The following is a 27032-nucleotide window of genomic DNA, read 5'->3' on the forward strand; positions in this document are numbered from 1 at the left end:
ACGAGATTGTGTGCAGAGGAGAATCATGTTGCTAGAGTACATTCCTATAGAGGAACAAGATGCAAATATTTTAACAAAGGCTTTGTCAAGATGCAAATTCGAGTTTCACAGAGGTAGATCAGGATAGCAGGATAATCCCTTTCTTGTTGAGAGAGAGTGTTGAAAATGAAACAACAAAATCCTAATTTAATTTTGTCCTTGAATTAATTTGGGAATAAAATTGTAATTCCACATCTCATGACAACTTGTATTAGTTAACTAAGTTAATTTGACTTAGTTGGCTCGGTTAATTCTAGTTGAGGGTCTAACTAGAGTCGTGTAGAGTGTCTCCTACTTTATAGGAGCCCTGGTTGAGTTTATTTTAAGTTGTAATTAATTAATTCATTCTAACTGAGTTAAAGTCAATTAAACTAGTTCCAACTGTTGGAGGAACTAGTGGGAGGTCTAGTAGTGTGGTGTTGCTTGCAGTGATCAACTAATAAACTGAAGATTCACTCATAATTAACTCATGCATGTCAGATATGAGAAAGACCCAGTTGAGATTGGAGTTTAGGGATAGTGCACTATCAGTTGTATGATCATTAGAATTGTACAGGTGGTGCATGCAGTTAGAGGAAGGCCTATGAGATTGCGTAATTCATATTGAGGAATTTCCCTAATTAATAGGGGGATAATTCCTTAAGGAACAACGCATGGAAATAGGGACTTGAGAAAGAAGAAAATTGGTTAAGTATTGGCATGGGTTTGTTTAGGAAGCTATGAGACAAATAGAGATAGTGCAGAGGTTGCTCGTGCTTGAGCAATGCATTGTAATCTTCTCATTTTTTTTACTAATGCAATATATAGATAGCACAGGTTTTTATTTGTGGCTTTCGCCGGCAAATCATTGTGTAATGTGTTGATTGAATTCTTTCTCTTATATGCTTCGTGATTTTGCGATCGTTTAATTGTTTCCACTGATGAGTAGAGTAGATTCAAGTCTATTGTTTTAGCATATTACAATTAGCACTTTGAAACTACAAGGAATTTCTACATTACTAACTCCCTTTAGAAATGTATTCAAATAGTATTGTGAAGAAATAGAATGCTTGGCTTTGGGAATGATGGAGTTATTGGGAATGAGCCTCACAGTAGAGCATCTGCATCTTCGCAATTTTTTTGAAGGTGGCAACTCAATCATGAGGTTGAATTGTTATCCTCCCTGTGTGCAGCCAATCTGACACTCGAGACATCCCTTACTCTCCTTCATCATGATGAAGTAGGAGGTCTAGAGATTTTCATAAATAATAAGTGGTGTTCTGTGCGAACCAACATTGCACTAGTTCTCAACATCAGAGACACCTTTATGGTATGTTGCAACTTGAAACAACCTATTGATTACCATCATTGAAATTCTAAATTCTAATTTGCAAGATGGAAATAAGATTCTTAGTATCAGTTGTACCCTATCTATTGTCATTAGTTTGTCTTTACTGTTGAAATGCATGACATGATGTATGTTGATTTGGAGGCACTCTCCATTGGTAAATACAGGAGATGCCTTCACATAACAGTAGTGAACAAGACCACACCTCGCAAATCATTGGCATTTTTCCTGAACCCGCCATATGAAAAAATTGTATGACCTCCAGATGATCTTTTTTATTCTGATAATCCTCGAAAATATCCAGATTTCATGTGGTTTGTGTTCTTGGAGTTCACTCAAAAACACTACAGATCATACATGAATACTCTTGCAGCTTTTCAGAAATGGCTCACCTCAAGAAACCAACCATAATTCCTTCATGGAGACAAGTTTTCCGATAGATTTACCAAGTGTAGTATATTTTAATCTCGTTGATTAGCAAATCCCGTGTAGTGTAGGAAATTTACAAAGCTTAGTTTATTTTAACTCGGTTGATTAGCCAAGCTTGTGTAGTGTAGGAAATAGATAACACAATGCTAAGGTTGAAGTTGGCATGGCCACCTGTGGCAAAGGTGTTGGAGATTGCACCCATACCAGAGTGTTATTTATGGGATTTTTTTCTACAGTGTACATTGCTTCTCATAAATGTGAGGAGAAGGATGGAATTAATTCCATATAAATTGTCATAAATAGGTAGAGCCAGCGGAGCAAAATTTAAAGATGGAACACAATTTGACTTGTGTTGTCGTATATACTCTCAGTAATAACCATACCCATAGCCGACGTTGAAAAAACTAAGATGAGACAACTAGGAAGTGTTGTGCTCATATGTCATATCATTTGAATTTGATCTAGATCTATTTTTTAAATACAAACTTTCTTTCAAAGTGATTTTTTTTTGAAATAGAAATAATTATGTAAAAGGGTAACTCTATTATATATATGTATATATTGATAAAAAAAAAAAAGATAAAACAGGTATGGCGAAAACAACCAGAAACAAAAAAGACTGAAGAGAAATAGAGCAATGATTGCAGCGTAATCTCCATAATATTCACTTTTGTCCATAAATGGATATTAAATAGAAAGAAAACCCCAAAGACATGACACTTGTCTGCAACCGATGCCTTTGAAGAGAAGAGAAAAGAAAAAAAATGGAAAGGAAAGAAATAACCCTGGCAAGTTAGCTCACTGGTGATTATTACCTCGGCATGCTGCTATCTTGGTAGTCTTCCCTTAGAGTACAGACATGTTATATTGGGGTGAGATGATTTACCGAGGATTGATTTCCTAACCATTTTTCAAGAAATGCTTCTGCCAACTAATCAAGAAAGTACTAATCCCACTTCTTCCTAGAAAGCAATGATCATCATAAGATGAAGTCAACAATTAGCAGCCCATGCCACATGGTGTCCATTTAACGTCATCCCACTTCTTTCCAGGAAGAAATGATCATAAATTAAGACAAATTCATCAATAAGAATCTCATGCCACATGGTGTCGATTCAAGGCCTTTTGTTGACCTAATTGGGAAAAAATACATAAAGAAGTGAAAACTAAACAAGAAAATAAAGAAGTCATCTCCATGTTGTAAATAAGATAGGTCATCTCCATAAATCTTGGTATACATACAGAATATTGAAAGGGGGAACATGCAAAACGCTCTCGCAAGAAAGTTTATGAACATGGGAGAATTATCATAAACCAAGAAAATCAAGAGCTCTTCAGGGTTGCTCTTAAAGAAAACCTCCATTTGGCCAAAAATAACAACAGGGGTTGAAAGGATAATGGAAGAGATAAAAGATATATCTGCAGTATTATGTTGATTTTGTTAATACACAAAGCTTTAAAGGTATGTAAGAGAACTAGGCCTTTGAAGAGGATCTCAAATCCCTTCCCAGCTAATCCTTGTTATGATAAGGAGTGCAAGGATGCCAAAATATCCCTCAAAGAAATGTCAAGCAAAGAAAATATATATGTGTGTGTGAGAGATTTCAAGAAGGAAGGAATTAATTTCTTTGGGAAAACATAATCCCAAAGGTTTCTAGAAGGAACTTGTCAGGCCAGGCAGTAACTCTCCAAAGGCAGTAAAACTGATTCGTCTATTATTCCATAGGTAGGCTATTGTTATATACAATAGGAGTGATTGTTCAGTTCATCTCCCGATGACTGTTCACATTCCTAATTTATTTATTTACACAAATTCCCCCAATCATGAAGATTAGGTGTCAACATTCCCCCCCTTAATCTGAAGGGATGTTGGTGAGTCCAAGCATCATTCTGAATCGTTCAAGCTTTTCCTTTCCAAGTGCTTTGGTGAAGATGTCTACAATTTGCTCATTTGTGGAACAATGACGGAGATGGATTGTTTTGGCCTCAACATGATGTCGAATAAGATGATATTTAGTATTGATATGCTTTGTTCGATCATGGAACTTTGGGTTCTTGGCCAACTTTATTGCAGAGGTGTTGTCAATCATGAGTGGAGTTGATTGTACTTGTTTTACCTGCAAATCTTCAAGAATTTTCCTGAGCCACACAATTTCTTTCGTTGCTTCAGCTGCTACCACGTATTCTGCTTCTGTTGTGGAATCTGCTGGAAATGATTTTTTGCGTGATCTCCAAGAGACAGCTCTTGATCCAAGACTCATAGCATGTCCTGAAGTAGATATCCCAGTTTCTTTGTCTCCATCAAAGTCTGAATCAGAGTATCCAATCAAGCTGAAGTCGTCCACCTGTGTATACTTGATTCCAAGGTCTTGAGTTCCCTTCAAGTACCTTAGAACTCTTTTTGCAGCAGACCAATGTCCCTCACAAGGCTTTTGCATAAACCTGGAGAGGATTCCAACAGCAAATGAAATGTCTGGTCTGGTAGTAGTGAGGTAGATGAGACTTCCTACAAGCTGTCTATACTTTGTTGCATCCTCAAATTACTTTCCTTCAATAGATGTGAGCTTTAAGTTTTGTTCCATTGGAGTAGAAAGAGGATTGCACTCTGTCATGCCAAATCTGTTTAACAAATCTCCAATGTATTTCTTTTGAGAAAGAAATATGGATTTTGGATGTTGGGTTACTTCAATGCCAAGATAGTAATGAACATAGCCCAAATCAGTCATTTCAAAACTTTTCCCCAATTCCTTCTTTATGGATGCAATGTAGCTTTCATTGTTCCCTGTCATTAAAAGATCATCTACATATACCACAAGATATACAACTGTTTTGCCAACTTTCTTGACAAATAAAGTTGCATCATCAAGATCAAAATGATTGAAGTTGAGTTTCAGAAGATGCTCAGTTACTTTTTCATACCAAGCTCGCGGTGCTTGTTTGAGGCCATACAAGGACTTCACAAGTTTGCATACTTTATGTTCATGTCCTTTCACAGCAAATCCTTCAGGCTGGGACATAAAAACATTCTCTTTTAGATCTCCATTCAAGAAGGTAGTTTTTACATCCATTTGATGGACTTTCCAACCGTTCTGAGCTGCTAGTGCAAAGAGTGTCCGGATGGTGGCCCATTTTGCTGTGGGGGCAAAAGTTTCCTCATAATCGACCCCTTCCTTTTGTGCAAAACCTTTTGCCACAAGCCTAGCTTTGTGCTTGTCAAGTGAGCTATCAGCTTTGTACTTGTTCTTGTAGACCCACTTGCAGCCAATTGGTTTGGTTCCAAATGGAGGATCAACCAGCTTCCAAGTGCCATTCTTTATGAGGGCATCATACTCCTTTTGCATCGCTTCTTTCCATTCATCATGAGAAGCAGCTTCTTTGAAGGAAGTTGGTTCAAAATCTGTAGACAAGTTCAATTCACAATCATAAGTAACATCCATATCAACAGGTGAATTAGAGTCATCTACATCACCTCTATTTTGTCGGTTTGAATTTCTCGTTCCTGTTTTTCCAATTTCATCAGGATGAACACTTTCAAGTGTCTTTGTCAGCCACTTTGGGGGACCTTTCTGAGATGGTCCAAACTGCTCTGTTGATTGAGTTGGGACTGAATCAAGATTGAGTCTCCCAATTCTATCAATTACATCACTTAAAGCATCATCCGTTGTTGGAGTTTCATTCGAGGGAGAGTGTTCTTCAGAAGAAGATTCCACATGTTGATCTAGTATAGGAATACCCCCTTCAAGATGTGGAATCTCATTATCAAATTATTGAAATGATTTCGTTTTTGCGAATCTATCCAAGCGATCAAGTTGCCGCTCAACAACATTGTCAGATTTGGATGATTCAAGAAAAATTACATCTCTAGATACAACAAACTTTTTATGTACTTCATCATAGAGGCAGTACGCTTTGGAGGTGTTTGAATACCCCAGGAAGATACACTTACGACTTCTAGCACCAAGTTTGTTTCTATGTACCTTTGGTATCAAAGCATAACAGGTGGAACCAAAGATCCTGAGATGTTTTACCGAAGGAACATGTCCATACCACAATTCATAAGGAGTCTTGTTTCTTATAGCATTAGATGGACATCTATTCTTTATATATGCAGCACATAGAACAGCATCAGCCCAAAGCATTATCTTTACATTTTTGAAGAAAAGCATGGATCGTACCATATTCAAGATTGTTCTATTCATTCTTTCAGCTACACCATTCTGTTGGGGATTATAAGGCACATTTGTTTGATGTTTGATCCCATGTTGGCGAAGATAGTTTTCAAATTCATTTGATGTATATTCTTTTCCATTATCAGTGCGAATAGACCCAATATGAGATTGTGCATCATTTTCAATCCATTTATGAAAATTCTTGAATGTTTGAAAGGCATCATATTTGTTCTTCAATAAATAAACCCAACACATTCTGGTGTAATCATCAATAAATGTCATGATATATTTATTTCCATTTGCAGAAGGAACAGCCATTGGACCACATAAATCTGAATGAATGAGTTCAAGCTTCCTATGTGCTCTTGAATGTGAATCATGAAAACACTGTTTGCTATGCTTTCCTAGAATGCAAGCATCACATTGCTTATGTTTCCTAGGAATTGTAGGCAAACCAGCAACACCATTTTTCTTCAATAAGTGGAGACTGTCATAGTTTAAATGTCCAAATCTAGCATGCCATAATAAACTTGATGGAAGTGTACCTTCTTCATGATGAGAAATATATGAGAAATGTTGTGCATGAGCAGAGGTTCCTTGCAGTTTGAGAAGCCTTTCTTCTTCTATTCCCCTCATGACAAGTGAGTGGTCAGATGCTTTTCTGACCTCAAGCTTGCCATCAAACATATGAATGGAGTGACCTTGCTGGCGGATGTGAACCAAGGACATCAAGTTTCTTTTGAGCTGTGGGAGATATAGAACATGATCCAGAAGAAAGTCTGGAAGACCAGGCTTTTTAAGCCTGATTGTGCCAAGCCCTGATGGCTTGATTTTTTACTGATCTGCAAAGTATATTGCTCCATCAACATTATTAGTGAAATCTTCAAAAAAATCTTTTCTATGAGTCTGTTGTGCACTACAACAACCCCCCATTTCATATCATTATTCCTTTAGAAAAACTATCATATGAAATGGGTCCCTTTAGATTTGATTGGTATCAATATTGTATTATTAATAAAAGGTCCGAAAACAAAATAAAAAACATTACGAAAACCTTTTCGATAGACCCATTTTGATCTTAATAATACAAATAATCAATCTTTTATCATTGCGATAAAGCGATCGCAAGATCGCATATCGCAATGACATTGGAGAATACGTTAACGGCCCATTGGTTTTTCCCGATGCGATATCGCTATCGGCTATCGGCAATATTCTATGCATGCTCTTAAAGCGCCCCAAGTAATTCACCCCGATGCGATGCGATATCGCTATCGGCTATCAGCGATATGCTATCCATGTTTTCATAGAAGTGCCCATACTCCCGATGCAATGCGATATCGCTATCCGCGATCGGGGATTTCAAAAGGTGACAATATAAGGAGTTAAGTTTTCCCCGATAACCGATTGCGATAAAGCACAAATTTCAAAAAAGTCGTTAAAATAGAGGGATATTACGATCAATTCATATTAAAAGCTTGATCTGTCGAACAATGATTTACCTGCGCTCAACCGCCAAAACATCCAAGGCACGCTTAAACGAATCATTCGGCTGATTAATGATATGATGGGCATTTAAAGGATGGCAGGTTTTAAACGGCCATTTAATGTAATAGTAAGTCCTGAAATCTTCCTCATAGATTGTATCCGCGACCACTTTAAAGGTTAATCCCTCATCACGCATTGATCAATTTATCTTTCCCATATTGGATTTTCATTACCAATTCTCTGTGTTACGTTTACTTTCACTCCTGTGCAGAATTCTTCCAAAGCAGAAAACTCAAACAGAATGGGGAAGAAGTCTAAGAAAACCACAGTCGCTTTCGTTGCGCCAGCCACAGGACAAGCTGTCGCTGATCCCACAAATAAAAAGAAAGGATTGATATCTGATACTACATGTTCTGGTCTCGGCAGAACTACTTGGCAAAGTACCTACAATCTGATTGAAGTCGAAGAACCTAAAGTGACAACAGTACAAGCCTCTGCAGATTCAACTCGGAAATCTGATGGTACTTTAAAGGACTTAGCTGACTCCTTCCTTCATCGGATAGCAGCTCGGGAACAAATTCTCCCATATACAGATGTAGTGCGGTGGGCAATTGAGGAAATCCCGATCATGGACAGAACCTTCTGCACCAGAGACGGGAGAATTTTCGGGTCATTCAAGGCTGATGATTTAAGGCAAATGTATCATTTGCCTGAGCCAGAGAAGAAGTACAACAAGGCATTTTTGGAGAAATTCCGAAAAGAGAATGAATTTGAATCCGAACCCATCCGGGATTGGAGACAAAATCCGGCAAAACACAAACACGAATCTTCCGGTAAGTACTCGGTTGATTCCCTATGTTCTCCTTATTGTTATGCTGGAATAATGATGTGTAGATTATGGGGGTTGCACGACTCTTCTAATTTCACTATAGAAATGGTTCCCTTGATGGAAGCGGCGTGTAACAGTGAAATAATGGATTGGGCCACTATTCTCTCAGATAAACTAGCAACAGCTGTTCTTGAGTTTAGAAATAAGACTCGCGTTACTGAAAGGATAATTCCCCCATTCTATTACAGTGCCTATATTTTAGATACCTTGTGTTTTAACTCTGAATTTCCTGTGCTCGGCTGGAGGTGGACACCACAAGACCCCATGCCTATTCACATATACCATCAGAAATTATGGAAATCCTCTTATAAGCACCATTTATACCAAGTCTGCAATGGCTTTATGTTACCCATTCATTTCTCTATTTTTGATAAACCTGCTCCCAAGATTTCCTACCAAGCCGGGATTGACTTAACATCAGTAGGAAGATGGTTCGGGGAGGAAAAGTTCACTTATATAAGAGTTTTCGGTAGCCAAGCCGAACCTCACGTCCTTCCTTTGTACATACCTGATAAACTGCTGGCGAGGGAAATAGCTTATCAGATCATTGCTGAGAGTGTTACTCAGACTCTCAAGAAAAATAAGAAGCAGGGTTGGCCCTCTTTTCCTTTGAGATGCGGTGTCTACACCTTGCATGATCTCAAACATGCGGAGAAAGAAGCCACAAAGATAAAATCATTAACTCTAGCAACTCTCCCTAATAGGCAATTTGATCCCAACAAAGTTGCCTATAATGCACTTGAACAGGCCAAATTGGCAAAGTTTGATCATAAGGAAGATATGTTCGATGACCTGTTCTCCTCAGCTGAGTCAATAATGCAGGTTAAGGCATTTGCCAGAATGAAATATCAAGATGAAGGGTTGGTTGAATTTAACAGACTTAGAGAACAGAGGTTGCAAACTCTGCCTCTAGATCTGTTAGCAACAACCCCAACAACATCGTCAAGCGAGCCTGAATGGGAACAGTCAAAGGAGCCTCCAGTTACAACAAAAGAGCAAGAAAAACAACCGGAGGAAACTCAGACTAAAGAGCAGGAGAAAGTGCGGGAGGAGACCCAGGCTAAAGAGCAAAAACACACCAACATTGAAGTAAATGTGGATACTCATATTGATCCAAAATTGCTCCAGGAATGGCAGCAATTTGATTCTATTATCAGCAGTCTGGAATGTTCAAAGGACACCGAAACTTCGAAGGCAGCAGACACACAGGAGACCACTTCACAACAGGTTCTAAGTGGAACCAGCGGCCCACCCATTTCAAAAGAAGTAGAAATAATACCAAAGGACCCCTCCGATCAAATCATTTTGCAGGTAGAAGAGATTCCTCCCTTGGATGTCTTCTACAGCCCGAGGCATAAAGCTGTAGTAAAACGACAAAGGAAGAGAAGAAGGACTGATCAACCTTCCCTTTTCCCAGAACAGACGGTCACGGGTAATGTGGTTTGGAAGGAAGAATTTGACCCCTCCAATGACCTGACAAAACTGTCACAATATGCTGGATCCTATTCGGCAGCAACTATAGATAAGGCATCGGAGGTGAGTCTTTTATTGAAAACAAAAGACCAGGAAATCTTCTTATTACAGACACAGCTAACTGAAGCAAAGCAGAAAGCGGAGTAGGCAGAATAGCAATTGTTGACACAGCAGCAAGTAAACAATCAACTAACTCAACAATTGCAGGCAGAGAAACAAAGGATTGACCACAGCGCAATCCAGAAGCAGAAAGAGTTGTCAGAGGCCTTGGCACAACTGAAGGCAGCAAATGAGCAAATGCTGAAAACAAAAGATGAGCAAATTGCTCAACTATCAGCACAACTTGAGAAGACATAGGGCGTTCCACAAATAACTGAATTCAGAGTAGAAGCACTACAGATAAATACGGCATTGATATCCCAAATTAAGCTTCTATGTCAACAAATCGCCCAGGCAGAGCCACTATGCGAATTGACGGCATCAATAAGTGAAAAAATTAAAAAAGGCTAGGACGGACTTGGATCAAGCTGAAGAAACGATAGCTGCATTTCTTGACTGGCAAGATACTGATCAGGGACAAGCGGCGAATTTACCAAGGATTTTAGAGTCACATAAAGATATATTATTCACAGAATGGTAGTCCCAGTTAATGAAAGCAGAGAGGGCAGTTTCAAGGTGCAAATCAACTACAAGCAATTTGGTTGAATTAGTTAATAACACTCTCTACTTGTCAAATATGATTTCCCAATGCACGCCAAGAAAATTGACAGCAATGAAAACATTGGAACAGTCATGTTATCCAGATCTAGAGGAAAAGGGGAGATTAATTGTTGGAATTAACAGTTTGACATGGGACACCTATTGGTTCTTCTTGGTAAAACCACACACTCAAAGAGCCACCCTAAAGTGCCTTACAGATGCAATCGGGTATATTATCCCCGATATTCAGGATGCCACCTATGCCGCCCAGCTTAGCTCTCGCCTCAACAGACCGCCCGAAGTGGAGCCGATGCTTGCGATAAGTCAGCTCAGATTTAAAGGCAAACAGCCTACTTGATGATTCATGCCACCGACTGCCAGATTGCTGAGGAAAATATGATCAAAATCAATTGATACCAATTAAGTAGGATTTCAGTTTCATAGATAGTTAGATTAATTAAGTATTTATAGACCCTTTCATTGTTTTGGAAAGGGTCGTAAAGTTTGGTACTTGACTTAAAGACTAAAGTTGCACTATTGTGCTTCAGCCATATTCTTTTATGAAACTGGACCAGTTATTCTAATTTTGACAAGGAGGCTTTTATGCAAATGTGCACTACTGTCTTTGTTTGAAAGTATTTATGCGTTGGAAGAAGAATCTCAAATAGCGATTGATATTGGGAGTGTCTAACAGCTCATATGGTACTATTATCTATGTCTGAATTCATTCTTTTCATATGAATTGTTATTTGATTACCTTTGCTATTATCGAGTATATGTATGTGTTTTAACAGCATTTCTTTATTCCTTCCACTATTGGATGTTTATGGGATGCCTTTCCTTTGATCATATATGTATCGATGATATATAAAGTGTAGCAATATTGCGCTAATCCCTTTGTTTAACGATTTAAGCAGAGTAATTCTTGAATGAATAAAAGTCCATGTTTATTGAATAGAGTCATCTACATGCCTGTTTATAAACATAGATCATCAAGCGCTACACTTTGAAAGTACAATAGTTCCCGGGATTAGGAGTAGTTCTTTTATTTTCGCTGATAGATTAAGTTATTCGCCTATCATTAGATTAGTCAACCAATCATTCATTCATCCCGTTTATCCATTACTGGGAAACTGGTCCCATTATCCCCAGTCGGAGCCACCATTCCAAACGGAAAAGGAGCTGTACTAAGGTCCGGACCGGGTGGTTATCCCCCAATGTTGATACAACGATTTTCGGGGCATCAACATTTTTGGCGCTAGAAGGAGGGCCCAACTGTGAATGGCAAGCAAACCTAAATCTGCAGGCCATTCTAAGAGTAATTCTCCCTCCGTATTTCCTCGTACTTCCCAATTGCATGCTGGTTCTCCAGTATCCAAACAAGAAGAAGAGGAATCAACTACCACTGCTCAAATCCATCATACTCCAGAACAATTAAGTCTTGAATCCCTTGAAGTTTAGTCTCTTATCCACAAACTTCAGAGCTTCTCGATTTCACCACAGAAATCTGAGGTATCACAAAGCAGTGCGACTTCGCAGTTTAATCTACCTCACCCTCTCACCAGACTTCAGAGCGAAAAGCTCGGTATTGAACCCACTGAGTTCCCTTTACCCAAAAGGAAAAAGGCGAAGAAATATACTAAAGGATCTGACAGTGGAGAGCTTTCATCCACATCCTCCATCTCACCTTCCCCTGTGCGAAGTCAACCATCCACCCCCCCCATTACATATTGTTGTCCATCAGGGATTAGGAACTTTAACATCCCAATCTGCCCACTCCGCAACATTATTTCCTTCCCAGACATTTGGAATTTCAACAGTAGCATCATCTGCTACTACTGTTATAATGGCAGATCCATGGACCAGGCCTGGTGCAGTCAACATGCCTGCACCATTGCATGCATTACCTGATGCTCCTGAAAAATGGCTACCCAAGTTTAACCCAGATGATGGGACCCAAGCTGAGGAACATATTAATAACTTCATGTTGGCAGTCAACTTGAAAGGAGTAACAGAACAAGATGTTGTTGTTAGACTTTTCCCTTATACCTTGCAAGGATCAGCAGGATCCTGGTATTTTTCTCTACCCTCTGGTTCCATTACCAGTTGGAACACTTGTCAAGAACAGTTTCTTACTAAGTATGGAGATGATAGGTCTTTGGCTACACTAATAAACGATCTCTCCAATCTTAGGATAGAGCATAGGGAACCGATTAAGGAATTTAATGCCCGATTCAATAAACTCTTGAATAAAATCCCAACGGCCTCCAAACCAAGTGAGCAAATCCGAAGCGAATGGTATATAACCGCCCTACCTGCCAATATAGCTATTTTTGTAGACAGGGTTGGGAAACCTACTTTAGCTGAAAACATGAAAGAAGCACTTGCTGTGGAGAAACGCATTAATGCTCTAGAAAAGAAAGCTGCTCTGGAAGACAGAAAAGCCAAAAAAGTTTCTTTTAAAGATGACTCAAGGAAGAAAACCCCAAAAGATCCATATGACATGGAGGGTTTGCAAAAGGTCGTCAAGACTTTGTCAAACGAAATGGTTGAAATAAAAAAACAGGTAGCCGAAACCTCGACCAAAAGACCCTTTAGAAATTATAAGAAAACTGAATCAAAACCACCAAATGTTATATCAAATGCAAATTCAGATCTTGAAGAAGGAGAAGAAGAAACAGCTACACCTACTAATGAAGAAGAGGAGATTGTTGAATGTCACGGAATGTGGGATTTCATACTGCCTAACTCCGATACCGATAATGAAGAAGAAGCGTTCCCTGTCACTACTAGGAGTAAAAGTACCTCCGAACCTGTTCAGGCAACTTCAAAGAAAAGGAGTGCAGGTGCTGCTACAACAAAGGAAAAAGTATCTACAAAGAAGTCACCTGCAGCAGTTCCCCAAAACCAACCTTCAACCTCAAACACTCCTTCAACATCTAAAACTTTGGTAGTATCCGATTCAATGGATTACAATATTGTTGATGACATGAAGAAAACTAAGGCAAACATTACCATGTTTGAACTTAGTAAATTAAAACATCAGCAGAAATTTCTTCTCAAAGAATTAAATGTTGTTCCCACTTCACCTCTTCCCAGTGCTAAAGCTGCTAACGATACAGGTCAACCACCTTCTGGTATGGTTGAAGCTACTGATGCAGTCCTAATAGGAGATAGGTCAAACTCTCATACTCCACCTTTCCTTCTAACCTATGAGATCTACAATAGAAACCTGCACAACTGTTTGATTGACTCAGGGGCATCTTCTAACATAATGCCAGCTTCAGTTTGTTCCAAACTGAACATTGAACCCCAGAAGTCTGCTATTCATATTGTACAGTTGGACAGGACTAAAGTACAGGTTTTGGGAGAGATTAATTCCGTAACTATCAGGTTATCTGCTGATCCTAGAATAGTACAAAGGATTGATATCCTAATAGCCGATATACCTGAATTTTATGGTTTAATCTTGAGCAGGGATTGGTCTGAGAAACTAAATGGGTATATTTCTACTGATTGGTCACATATGTGGCTTCCATATAAGGGTAAGCCAAATCAAATAAGGATCGACCGGGAAAAACATATGACCCATACAGTTACTGAGTTTGAGCAAGAAAACCAACCAATAGCATTTAATAACAACATTTTGGGGAACTATTCATCAGAGTCATTCTTTGGCAACTTCGCTGCCCAGCAATCCCCTTTCTCAGTAAACCATTTCACATCTCAGATTGAAAATTTTTCACAAACAGATAAGTCAAGATGTTTCAAGGGTACTGAGAAAACTGTAAATAAATTTGTTAATACTTCTTTATCTTGGTCGTTATATTTCGATGGGTCCAAATCTAGTGAGGGCTTAGGAGCAGGATGTATTTTGATTAGCCCACAAGGGGAAAAAACAATGTTGTCCTGTAGGTTAGAATTCGAATGCACAAATAACACAGCAGAATATGAAGCCTTAGTCCAAGGACTATATAAAGCCATCGGCCTCAAGGTCCAATATTTGAAAGTGTTCGGAGATTCTGAAATTATTATCAAACAGGTAAGGAATACAATTCATTGTCTTTCCACCCATCTCAAGCATTATCAATCGCTGACACAGGAACTTACCTCCCACTTTTTGGCATTCAATATTTCTCCTATTCCCAGATCTCAAAATTCGGCAGCTGACCTGCTAGCAAATGTTGCCTCCAAGCTCCTACCTTCCGAAGACTACAGCCTAGATAGATTTTCAGTAGAATTGCTTTTTAGGCCATCAATTCCTGACAATGTCACAAATTGGAGAGTATTCAACCATGATGAAGACATTTTGCAGTTCTTAACTTCCGAAAAGTCCTATGATGATCAAATCATCGAGGAAAACGAGCATGACCTTCAAATGAGAGGTAACCTGAGGAAAATTCAATCCCTAAGCCTGTGGTAAAGCTTGAGGATCTTTATGATATTAAAGACAGGTTTAAACCTGTGACTAATGCAAAGCTCCATAGTTCTACCCTAAGGTTTGAGTTGATAAACCTTGGCACTGAGTAAACTCCTCAAAACATTAATTTAGGATTAGGCCTTTCCTTGAAAGAGAAGGAGGCATTCATTAGACTGTTAAGGAAAAATAAACAGGTTTTTGCTTGGAAATATGATGATTTAAAGACATATGATACATCCATCATCCAGCATACCATTCCATTGCTTCCCGATCAGAAACCAATTCAGCAGAAGTTGAGGAAAATACATCCAAACTTAGAGAGTCAAATAAAATCTGAACTTAACAAACTCTTGAAAGCTAAGATTATTTTTCCCGTTCGGCACTCAAACTGGGTCTCCAATATGGTGCCAGTCAGAAAGAAAAATGGCGACATTAGGATTTGTATTGATTTCAGAAATTTGAACAAGGCGAGCTTAAAAGACAATTTCCCATTACCTACTATGGAGCAGATACTCCAATCAGTAGCAGGCTCTGAGTTAATGTCCTTTCTAGACGGTTTCTCAGGATATAACCAAGTTCTTGTCCATCCTGATGACCAGCTTAAAACCACATTCAGAACAAAATTGGGAACATATGCGTATCAGAAAATGCCTTTCGGACTTATTAATGCAGGAGCGACGTTCCAAAGAGCGATGGATATAGCTTTTAAATGGTTGATTAATAGAACAGTAGTCGTCTATCTAGACGATATTACTGTATTTTCTAAAAAGAAGTCCAATCATTTGCATGATCTAAATCAAATCTTTCAACGCTGCAAAAGATATGGTATTTCTCTTAACCCTAAAAAATCTTTCTTCGCTCTTGACCAAGGAAATCTCTTAGGCTTTATTATGTCTAAAGATGGCATTTATATTGATCCTGACCGAATCAAAGAAATCTCTGAAATCCCTTTTCCTCATAATAAAAAATCCATGCAGTCATTTTTAGGCCAAATCAATTTTGTAAAAAGATTTGTTCCAGATTTTTCTCAAATTATTTTGCCACTTCAAACTATGATTAAGAAAAATTCAGTCTTTAAGTGGGGATCAGCAGAAAAAGAAGCGTTTGATTTAATCAAGCAATCAATAATCAATGCCCCAGCCTTAAATACTCCTAATTTTTCTAATCATTTTACATTGTATACTATCGCATCCAACTTGTCTTATGCAGCAGTACTCACACAGCGCAATGATCACAATTTGGAAGCACCCATTTCATTTTATAGTTCAAATCTTCAGGGTGCTGAATTGAATTACTCCGAAGTAGAAAAACAAGCCTTTGTTGTATATAAAGCCGTCAAACATTACAGACCCTTCCTTTTAAAAACCCACACAAAAGTTATAGTTCCTTTTCCTGCAGTAAGGCAACTATTGATCCAAAAGGAACTAGGTGAAAAAAGGGAAAATTGGGTTACAGCACTTCAAGAATATGACTTAGAAATTAAACCAGCAAAGATTGTTAGAGGCCAAGGTTTTTGCAGGTTATTGGCAGGAGCATCCAACATTCCAGAATCAGGTGATACAGATCAAACCGAGCAAATCAACCAGATAAGTATTACTGATTCTGAGTCACAATATGCTAACTTAATCTTTTATTTGAAAAACGGATATGCACCTCCTAACCTGTCTTACAAAAACAAAAGGGCCATTAGATTGAAAGCAAAAAATTTCACAATTATTGATGATGTGCTTTTTAGGCAAAATTATGATTCAATCTTATTAAGATGCCTAGAAAAACCTGAAGCACAAAAGGTTTTGCAGGAATTACATGATGGACCAGCAGGAGGACATTTTGGAGCTGACACAACAGCCCATAAAATCATTCATGCTGGCTATTATTGGCCCACTCTGTTTAGAGATGCTCATGAATATGTAAGGAAATGCCAAAATTGTCAAACTTCTAGTGGAAGGCAAAGAAAATCAGCTTTTCCTTTGCAGCCGGTCAACATTGAACAACCATTTGAGCAATGGGGATTGGATATCATTGGGGAAATTACTCCGCATTCTTCCAAACAACATAAGTATATCCTTACTGCTACTGATTATTTTACTAAGTGGGTTGAAGCAATTCCTTTGAAGACAACAAATTCTGAGGCAATCATTGAGTTTATAGATCAATTCATCATTACCAGGTTTGGTGTCCCAAATGCTCTTGTTTTTGATAACGCATCTTACTTCTCAGGCAATGCTATGTTTGATTTCGCTATTAAAAGAGGATTTAAATTAAAATACTCTGCTAATTACTATCCTCAGGGTAATGGTTTAGCAGAGTCTACAAATAAAAATCTGATTAAAATTATTAAGCGAACTATTGAACAGAACCATAAAACATGGCACAAATCCTTAATATTCGCACTATGGGCTGATAGGATAACACAGAAGGCTTCCATAGGATCTTCTCCGTTTAACATTGTGTATGGAAAAGAAGCAGTGTTACCAACAAATCTTGTCCTTCCTTCCCTAGCCTTAGTTCAGTTTATTGAGGAAAGCCCTTCTTCTTCTATTCAACTTAGACACGACCAAATTCTAAAATTAGAAGAGGAAAGAGAAAAAGCCAAGGTTATTCATGCAAAACATCAGCAAATCATCAAGTCTTCCTTTAATTCAGTCTCATCCGGTTCAAAACAATTTCAAGTCGGTGATTTAGTTCTGAAATGGGACAAAGCCCATGAGGACAAGGGAAAACACACCAAGTTCTAGAAGATGTGGCTTGGGCCATTTCAGATCTGTGAGAAGATAGGCCATTCGACCTTCATATTACAAGATTTATCAGGTTTGAGAGATTCTCTCCCTGTTAATGGCCTTATCTTAAAGAAATTCTTTAATTGAGGAGGTAACCCCTTCTCCTTTTTAGTTTAATAGAGTTTTGTAGTTTGTAGGACCATTAGAAAATAAAGTTGTAAGGTATCTTCTGTTGACCTTTGCTGTATTTAAAAGTTGCTCAACAGAAGTAGTGTGGATATTTACTTTTAAATAATAGAAGTCTTACATAAGGGGGATAAGTTCTAGGAAATTAGGTATAACTGCATTCCAAAATCACAATTCAATTTTTGTGAACCCTTTCAAAGTTTGGAAGTATTGTAAATCATTTTATGTTTTTAGATTGGCCACAAAAGGGTTATCAATATCAAAACAGAAACTAATCCAACTTCAGCATCTTTAACTCTTACCTTGTCATCCATTTACTCTTAAGGAGAAAATTGTCCATCCCATTATTCCTTTAGAAAAACTATCATATGAAATGGGTCCCTTTAGATTTGATTGGTATCAAAATTGTATTATTAATAAAAGGTCCGAAAACAAAATAAAAAACATTACGAAAACCTTTTCAATAAACCCATTTTGATCTTAATAATACAAATAATCAATCTTTTATCATTGCGATAAAGCGATCACAAGACCGCATATCGCAATGACATCGGAGAATACGTTAACGGCCCATTGGTTTTTCCCGATGCGATATCGCTATCGGCTATCAGCAATATTCTATGCATGTTCTTAAAGCGCCCCAAGTAATTCACCCCGATGCGATGCGATATCGCTATCGGCTATCTGCGATATGCTATCCATGTTTTCATAGAAGTGCCCATACTCCCGATGCGATGCGATATCGCTATCGGCGATCGGGGATTTCAAAAGGTGACAATATAAGGAGTTAAGTTTTCCCCGATACCCGATTGCGATAAAGCGCAAATTTCAAAAAAGTCGTTAAAAGAGAGGGATATTACGATCAATTCATATTAAAAGCTTGATCTGTCGAACAATGATTTACCTGTGCTCAACCGCCAAAACATCCAAGGCACGCTTAAACGAATCATTCGGCCGATTAATGATATGATGGGCATTTAAAGGATGGCAGGTTTTAAACGGCCATTTAATGTAATAGTAAGTCCTGAAATCTTCCTCATAGATTGTATCGACGGCCACTTTAAAGGTTAATCCCTCATCACGCATTGATCAATTTATCTTTCCCATATTGGATTTTCATTACCAATTCTCTGTGTTACGTTTACTTTCACTCCTGTGCAGAATTCTTCCACAGCAGAAAACTCAAACAGAATGGGGAAGAAGTCTAAGAAAACCACAGTCGCTTCCGCTGCGCCAGCCACAGGACAAGCTGTCGCTGATCCCACAAATAAAAAGAAAGGATTGATATCTGATACTATATGTTCTGGTCTTGACAGAACTACTTGGCAAAGTACCTACAATCTGATTGAAGTCGAAGAACCTAAAGTGACAACAGTACAAGCCTCTGCAGATTCAACTCGGAAATCTGATGGTACTTTAAAGGACTTAGCTGACTCCTTCCTTCATCGGATAGCAGCTCGGGAACAAATTCTCCCATATACAGATGTAGTGCGGTGGGCAATTGAGGAAATCCCGATCATGGACAGAACCTTTTGCACCAGAGACGGGAGAATTTTCGGGTCATTCAAGACTGATGATTTAAGGCAAATGTATCATTTTCCTGAGCCAGAGAAGAAGTACAACAATTCGTTTTTGGAGAAATTCCGAAAAGAGAATGAAGTTGAATCCGAACCCATCCGGGATTGGAGACAAAATCCGGCAAAACACAAACATGAATCTTCCGGTAAGTACTCGGTTGATTCCCTATGTTCTCCTTATTGTTATGCTGGAATAATGATGTGTAGATTATGGGGGTTGCACGATTCTTCTAATTTCACTATAGAAATGGTTCCCTTGATGGAAGCGGTGTGTAACAATGAAATAATGGATTGGGCCACTATTCTCTCAGATAAACTAGCAACAGCTGTTCTTGAGTTTAGAAATAAGACCCGCGTTACTGAAAGGATAATTCCCCCATTCTATTACAGTGCCTATATTTTAGATACCTTGTGTTTTAACTCTGAATTTCCTGTGCTCGGCTGGAGGTGGACACCACAAGACCCCATGCCTATTCACATATACCATCAGAAATTATGGAAATCCTCTTATAAGCACCATTTATACCAAGTCTGCAATGGCTTTATGTTACCCATTCATTACTCTATTTTTGATAAACCTGCTCCCAAGATTTCCTACCAAGCCAGGATTGACTTAACATTAGTAGGAAGATGGTTCGGGGAGGAAAAGTTCACTTATATAAGAGTTTTCGGTAGCCAAGCTGAACCTCACGTCCTTCCTTTGTACATACCTGATAAACTGCTGGCGAGGGAAATAGCTTATCAGATCATTGCTGAGAGTGTTACTCAGACTCTCAAGAAAAATAAGAAGCAGGGTTGGCCCTCTTTTCCTTTGAGATGCGGTGTCTACACCTTGCATGATCTCAAACATGCGGAGAAAGAAGCCACAAAGATAAAATCATTAACTCTAGCAACTCTCCCTAATAGGCAATTTGATCCCAACAAAGTTGCCTATAATGCACTTGAACAGGCCAAATTGGCAAAGTTTGATCATAAGGAAGATATGTTCGATGACCTGTTCTCCTCAGCTGAGTCAATAATGCAGGTTAAGGCATTTGCCAGAATGAAATATCAAGATGAAGGGTTGGTTGAATTTAACAGACTTAGAGAACAGAGGTTGCAAACTCTGCCTCTAGATCTGTTAGCAACAACCCCAACAACATCGTCAAGCGAGCCTGAACGGAAACAGTCAAAGGAGCCTCCGGTTACAACAAAAGAACAAGAAAAACAACAGGAGGAAACTCAGACTAAAGAGCAGGAGAAAGTGCGGGAGGAGACCCAGACTAAAGAGCAGAAACAGACCAACATTGAAGTAAATGTGGATACTCATATTGATCCAAAATTGCTCCAGGAATGGCAGCAATTTGATTCTATTATCAGCAGTTTGGAATGTTCAAAGGACACCGAAACTTCGAAGGCAGCAGACACACAGGAGACCACTTCACAACAAGTTCTAAGTGGAACCAGCGGCCCACCCATTTCAAAAGAAGTAGAAATAATACCAAAGGACCCCTCCGATCAAATCATTTTGCACGTAGAAGAGATTCCTCCCTTGGATGTCTTCTACAGCCCGAGGCATAAAGTTGTAGTAAAACGACAAAGGAAGAGAAGAAGGACTGATCAACCTTCCCTTTTTCCAGAACAGACGGTCACGGGCAATGTGGTTTGGAAGGAAGAATTTGACCCCTCCGATGACCTGACAAAACTGTCACAATATGCTGGAGCCTATTCAGCAGCAACTATAGATAAGGCATCGGAGGTGAATCTTTTATTGAAAACAAAAGACCAGGAAATCTTCTTATTACAGGCACAGCTAACTGAAGCAAAGCAAAAAGCGGAGCAGGCAGAACAACAATTGTTGACACAGCAGCAAGTAAACAATCAACTAACTCAACAATTGCAGGCAGAGAAACAAAGGATTGACCACAGCGCAATCCAGAAGCAGAAAGAGTTGTCAGAGGCCTTGGCACAACTGGAGGCAGCAAATGAGCAAATGCTGAAAACAAAAGATGAGCAAATTGCTCAACTATCAGCACAGCTTGAGAAGACAAAGGGCGTTCCACAAATAACTGAATTCAGAGTAGAAGCACTACAGATAAATACGGCATTGATAGCCCAAATTAAGCTTCTATGTCAACAAATCGCCCAGGCAGAGCCACTATGCGAATTGACGGCATCAATAAGTGAAAAAATAGAAAAGGCTAGGACGGAAGACTTGGATCAAGCTGAAGAAACGATAGCTGCATTTCTTGACTGGCAAGGTACTGATCAGGGACAAGCGGCGAATTTACCAAGGATTTTAGAGTCACATAAAGATATATTATTCACAGAATGGCAGTTCCAGTTAATGAAAGCAGAGAGGGCAGTTTCAAGGTGCAAATCAACTACAAGCAATTTGGTTGAATTAGTTAATAACACTCTCTACTTCTCAAATATGATTTCCCAATGCACGCCAGGAAAATTGACAGCAATGAAAACATTGGAGCAGTCATGTTATCCAGATCTAGAGGAAAAGGGGAGATTAATTGCTGGAATTAACAGTTTGACATGGGACACCTATTGGTTCTTCTTGGTAAAACCACACACTCAAAGAGCCGCCCTAAAGTGCCTTACAGATGCAATCGGGTATATTATCCTTGATATTCAGGATGCCACCTATGCCGCCCAGCTTAGCTCTCGCCTCAACAGATCGCCCGAAGTGGAGCCAATGCTTGCGATAAGTCAGCTCAGATTTAAAGGCAAACAACCTACTTGATGATTCATGCCGCCGACTGCCAGATTGCTGAGGAAAATATGATCAAAATCAATTGATACCAATTAAGTAGGATTTCAGTTTCATAGATAGTTAGATTAATTAAGTATTTATAGACCCTTTCATTGTTTTGGAAAGGGTCGTAAAGTTTGGTACTTTACTTAAAGACTGAAGTTGCACTATTGTGCTTCAGCCATATTCTTTTATGAAACTGGACTAGTTATTCTAATTTTGACAAGGAGGCTTTTATGCAAATGTGCACTATTGTCTTTGTTTGAAAGTATTTCTACGTTGGAAAAAGAATCTCAAATAGCGATTGATATTGAGAGTGTCTAACAGCTCATATGGTACTATTATCTATGTCTGAATTCATTCTTTTCATATGAATTGTTATTTGATTACCTTTGCTATTATCGAGTATATGTATGTGTTTTGACAGCATTTCTTTATTCCTTCCACTATTGGATGTTTATGGGATGCCTTTCCTTTGATCATATATGTATCGATGATATATAAAGTGTAGCAATATTGCGCTAATCCCTTTTTTTAACGATTTAAGCAGAGTAATTCTTGAATGAATAAAAGTCCATGTTTATTGAATAGAGTCATCTACATGCCTGTTTATAAACATAGATCATCAAGCGCTACACTTTAAAAGTACAATAGTTCGGGGATTAGGAGTAGTTCTTTTATTTTCGCCGATAGATTAAGTTATTTTCCTATCATTAGATTAGTCAACCAATCATTCATTCATCCTGTTTATCCAATACTGGGAAACTGGTCCCATTATCCCCAGTCGGAGCCACCATTCCAAACGGAAAAGGAGCTGTACTAAGGTCCGGACCGGGTGGTTATCCCCCAATGTTGATACAACGATTTTCGGGGCATCAACAGAGTCATATGACAGGTTGCTCCTGAATCAAGCAACCAATCATTTTTCGAAGAAGCAAGTGAAGCATTAAACAAATCTTCATTTACTCCAATGTTACATTGTGCCTCAATATAGTGAGCAGATTCAGGTGCTTTACCTTTGTCTGTATCATCAGTTTTACCTTTCTGTTGGTTTCTTTTCTGCTCAATTTTGTCCCATGGTAGCTTGCATGTAGAAGCATCATGTGATCCATTTCTTTTGCAACGAATGCAGTGTAAGTCTACCTTTTCTCCTTGAGAATGTCTGCCCCCCCTGCCTCTGAAGTATCTTCCTCTTCCTCTCCGTCCACCTCTTCCTCTTGTAGAATCTTGAGCAGGATGCTTTTCTTTATGAGCAAGGCACACAGTCTCTTCAGAAGATTCAGGGGCTGTCTTCTTTCCAAAGGCTTTCTCTCTTTCAACAAACTTTTTCACAAGAGAGTCAAAGGTTATATCTTTAAGATTTCCATTTGCTTGTAAAGACTCAAGATAATTGGAGTAGGTAGGATAGAGTGCCTTAAGAAAAGCAATAAGAGGGATATCCAACTCAACCTTAGTGGATTTGATATCATGCATTATAGACTATACTTCAGATGCAAGAGCAAGAGGATCATTATTTTTCAGTTCAAGAGTGAAGAGTTTAATCATGAGCTGAACAACTTCAAGTGCAGAATGTGAGTCATAGAGTTCTTTCAGCTTTTGTAAAGCTTCAAAGGCAGTTGAATATGATGAAATATGGCGACTCACCTCTTCATTTACAGATGCTGCGATTAATGCATAGGCTTTGCTGTTTTTGTTTTCCCAAATGAAGAGCTCTTTGTCTGATGTAGGCTGCACTGGGTCATTGTCTGCTTCTCCGACACACACTCCTTTCCACAACTCATTGAAGATGAGGGTGTGTTTTATCATCCGGGACCATTCAGGATAGTTCTCCTTGCTAGTGAGAACTATTCCTACCATAGAGATGATTGAATGCATTCTGTAAAAAATACTTCTGCTGATAAAAAAAAAAAAACTTCTGCTGATATACAGTGAAATTGCACTCAAAAAGGCATTCTCAAAAGATTTCAAATCTCTTCCTTGCGCTACAACTTTATGCACTATATTTTCTTCAAATCCCTCCAATGTTTGATAAAAGCATCCAACATTACATTGAAATATTATGTATCAAATGTTTTAAAATGTAATATATTTATATATTACATATCACTTCAACGCTTTAACTGTACAACGCAGTAGGGTAACATTACCATTCAAATGGTTTAAATGATTTTAAAAACCTGCGCATTGATCTTCTTCAACACTTTGTTGGACTCCTTGTGACTGTGTGGCTGTTGTGGGCTCTTCTCTGGGGAACCGAGACCTCGTTCACAAAAATAAACCGCAGAGCGCTGGTTCATAGACAAACAAGCAAATATTCTCAAATATTCTATAGGCGCTGTAGAGCCTCTAACTTGCACCTAATTATCTATCATTACCTACAGCTTTTCCTCACTTATCCCTCTCTTTTGCCCTATTTTCCTCATAAACCTATCCAGATCATTACATTCGATGTCTTTAAGCATGATTGGTTAACTTTGCTAATGTTTGACTGTTTGTCTAGATTTTTGACATATGCACAGAGATTCCGCAACTGTCTGGCAATTCCGCAGCCATTCAGCAATTCCGCAGCTATCTAGTCATTCCGCAGCCTTTTCATTGATCTCTATGTTCCACGTGTCATTTTGAAAAACGAATCACATGGGCACGTGGGAATGAAGGTGTTAAAGGTTCCTATGCTATTGGTTCGGTCAACAACGCCACGCACACCTTCGGTCAACGTGGATCAAACTTCGGTCAACAAAGCCAGCTCAAACGGTGCTGCGTGAGCTGATAGGTCACGTCACTCCAGATGGCGATTCCTCCACGCTATGCAGGTTATGGGAGACAAGATCCAACCTTGGATTCAACCTCCATGACAACCGTTCCCTCCAGATAACACACGGACCTGTTTACGTGTTGCTATACCATTTAATTAGCATGACTGTCAGTTAATTTCTAGTTTCATGTTTTACGCAGTAGGCAGTTGTTCATACGCCTATAAAATCCAGCGTCTGCGCACGCTTAAGGATTAGTTTTTAGTTGCTTTGTTTATGTAATTGCTACAATTTTAGTGTGTACAGAAACTTTGTTTTGAAGCTGCTGTTTCAGCACTTTTTACTGTAATTTCTGCATATGAGTTAATAGAAGACTGTTGTTTTGACTCCTTCAAGTAGCTGATCTTTCCTTGGGTTTTGTAGATGGAGGGCCCCCATTCATAACAGCCTTTGTACAGTAAATTTACCTTTATGTTCTTGCCATTTCCTTCTTTTGAATTCAGCAATTTTCCTTTTTTTTAATACATGTACAGTTTTGATTTACTTTCACTGTCATCTCATTTCCAGCATTTACTTTAACTGATCAGGATTGTTTTCTGCAGGTGTTAGCCCGAGATTGTGTGTCTTTGTTGTATTTGCTTTATCTCTAATGGTATTTTCAGTTGTCATATTCATAGTTGCTGCCTTTATTCTGTTTTTCTAGCTTGATTTCTAGTTTAGTTTCTCAAGTTGTATGCTAACATATTGATGGTCTCCTTATCATAAGTTGTTCATCTTTAAGAGATCAGAATACTAATAAATCACAGCTTGCTTTGAGTAGTTTTTGACTTATATCACTAACTCTTTCTTCACTTGTTACACATTACAATGTATGTTGGAAGCAGAATGTTGGAGAGAGGCAAAGTGGTGTTATAATTTGTCATCTTAGAGCTTGATTACTTTTTAGACTTATATCTAGCTACTTCTTAATCGTGTTTCACATAGTACTATATGTTGGAAGCAGAGTGTTAGGAAGAGATGAACATTATAATTGGTCTTTAAAGTGGTTTTTCTTACCTTTTTATTGCAGCAGCATGAGTAGTGACTAATGGCACTAGTCACTACTCATGCTGCTGCAATAAAAAGGTAAGAAAAACCACTTTAAAGACCAATTATAATGTTCATCTCTTCCTAACACTCTGCTTCCAACATATAGTACTATGTGAAACACGATTAAGAAGTAGTTAGATATAAGTCTAAAAAGTAATCAAGCTCTAAGATGACAAATTATAACACCACTGTGCCTCTCTCCAACATTCTGCTTCCAACATACATTGTAATGTGTAACAAGTGAAGAAAGAGTTAGTGATATAAGTCAAAAACTACTCAAAGAAAGCTGTGATTTATTAGTATTCTGATCTCTTAAAGATGAACAACTCATGATAAGGAGACCATCAATATGTTAGCATACAACTTGAGAAACTAAACTAGAAATCAAGCTAGAAAAACAGAATAAAGGCAGCAACTATGAATATGACAACTGAAAATACCATTAGAGATAAAGCAAATACAACAAAGACACACAATCCCGGGCTAACACCTGCAGAAAACAATCCTGATCAGTCAAAGTAAATGCTGGAAATGAGATGACAGTGAAAGTAAATCAAAACTGTACATGTATTAAAGAAAAGGAAAATTGCTGAATTCAAAAGAAGGAAATGGCAAGAACATAAAGGTAAATTTATTGTACAAAGGCTGTTATGAATGGGGGCCCTCCATCCACAAAACCCAAGGAAAGATCAGCTACTTGAAGGAGTCAAAACAACAGTCTTCTATTAACTCATATGCAGAAATTACAGTAAAAAGTGCTGAAACAGCAGCTTCAAAACAGAGTTTCTGTACACACTAAAATTGTAGCAATTACATAAACAAAGCAACTAAAAACTAATCCTTAAGCGTGCGCAGACGCTGGATTTTATAGGCGTATGAACAACTGCCTACCGCGTAAAACATGAAACTATAAATTAACTGACAATCATGCTAATTAAATGGTACAGCAACACGTAAACAGGTCCGTGTGTTATCTGGAGGGTACGGTCGTCATGGAGGTTTAATCCAAGGTTGGATCCTGTCTCCCATAA

General features: G+C 38.5%; 1 pseudogene; it reads left to right on the forward strand.

Moving 5' to 3' along the window:
* Positions 1–738: 738 nt before the first annotated feature.
* The window catches only part of LOC149218241 (gibberellin 20 oxidase 1-like), a 35394-nt pseudogene continuing 9100 nt past the window's right edge, over positions 739–27032 (forward strand).

Source organism: Pinus tabuliformis, chromosome Q (assembly GCF_031772625.1).
Source record: "Pinus tabuliformis cultivar Carrire ecotype Pingquan chromosome Q, CPIR1, whole genome shotgun sequence".
NCBI classification, from domain to species: Eukaryota; Viridiplantae; Streptophyta; class Pinopsida; order Pinales; family Pinaceae; genus Pinus; species Pinus tabuliformis.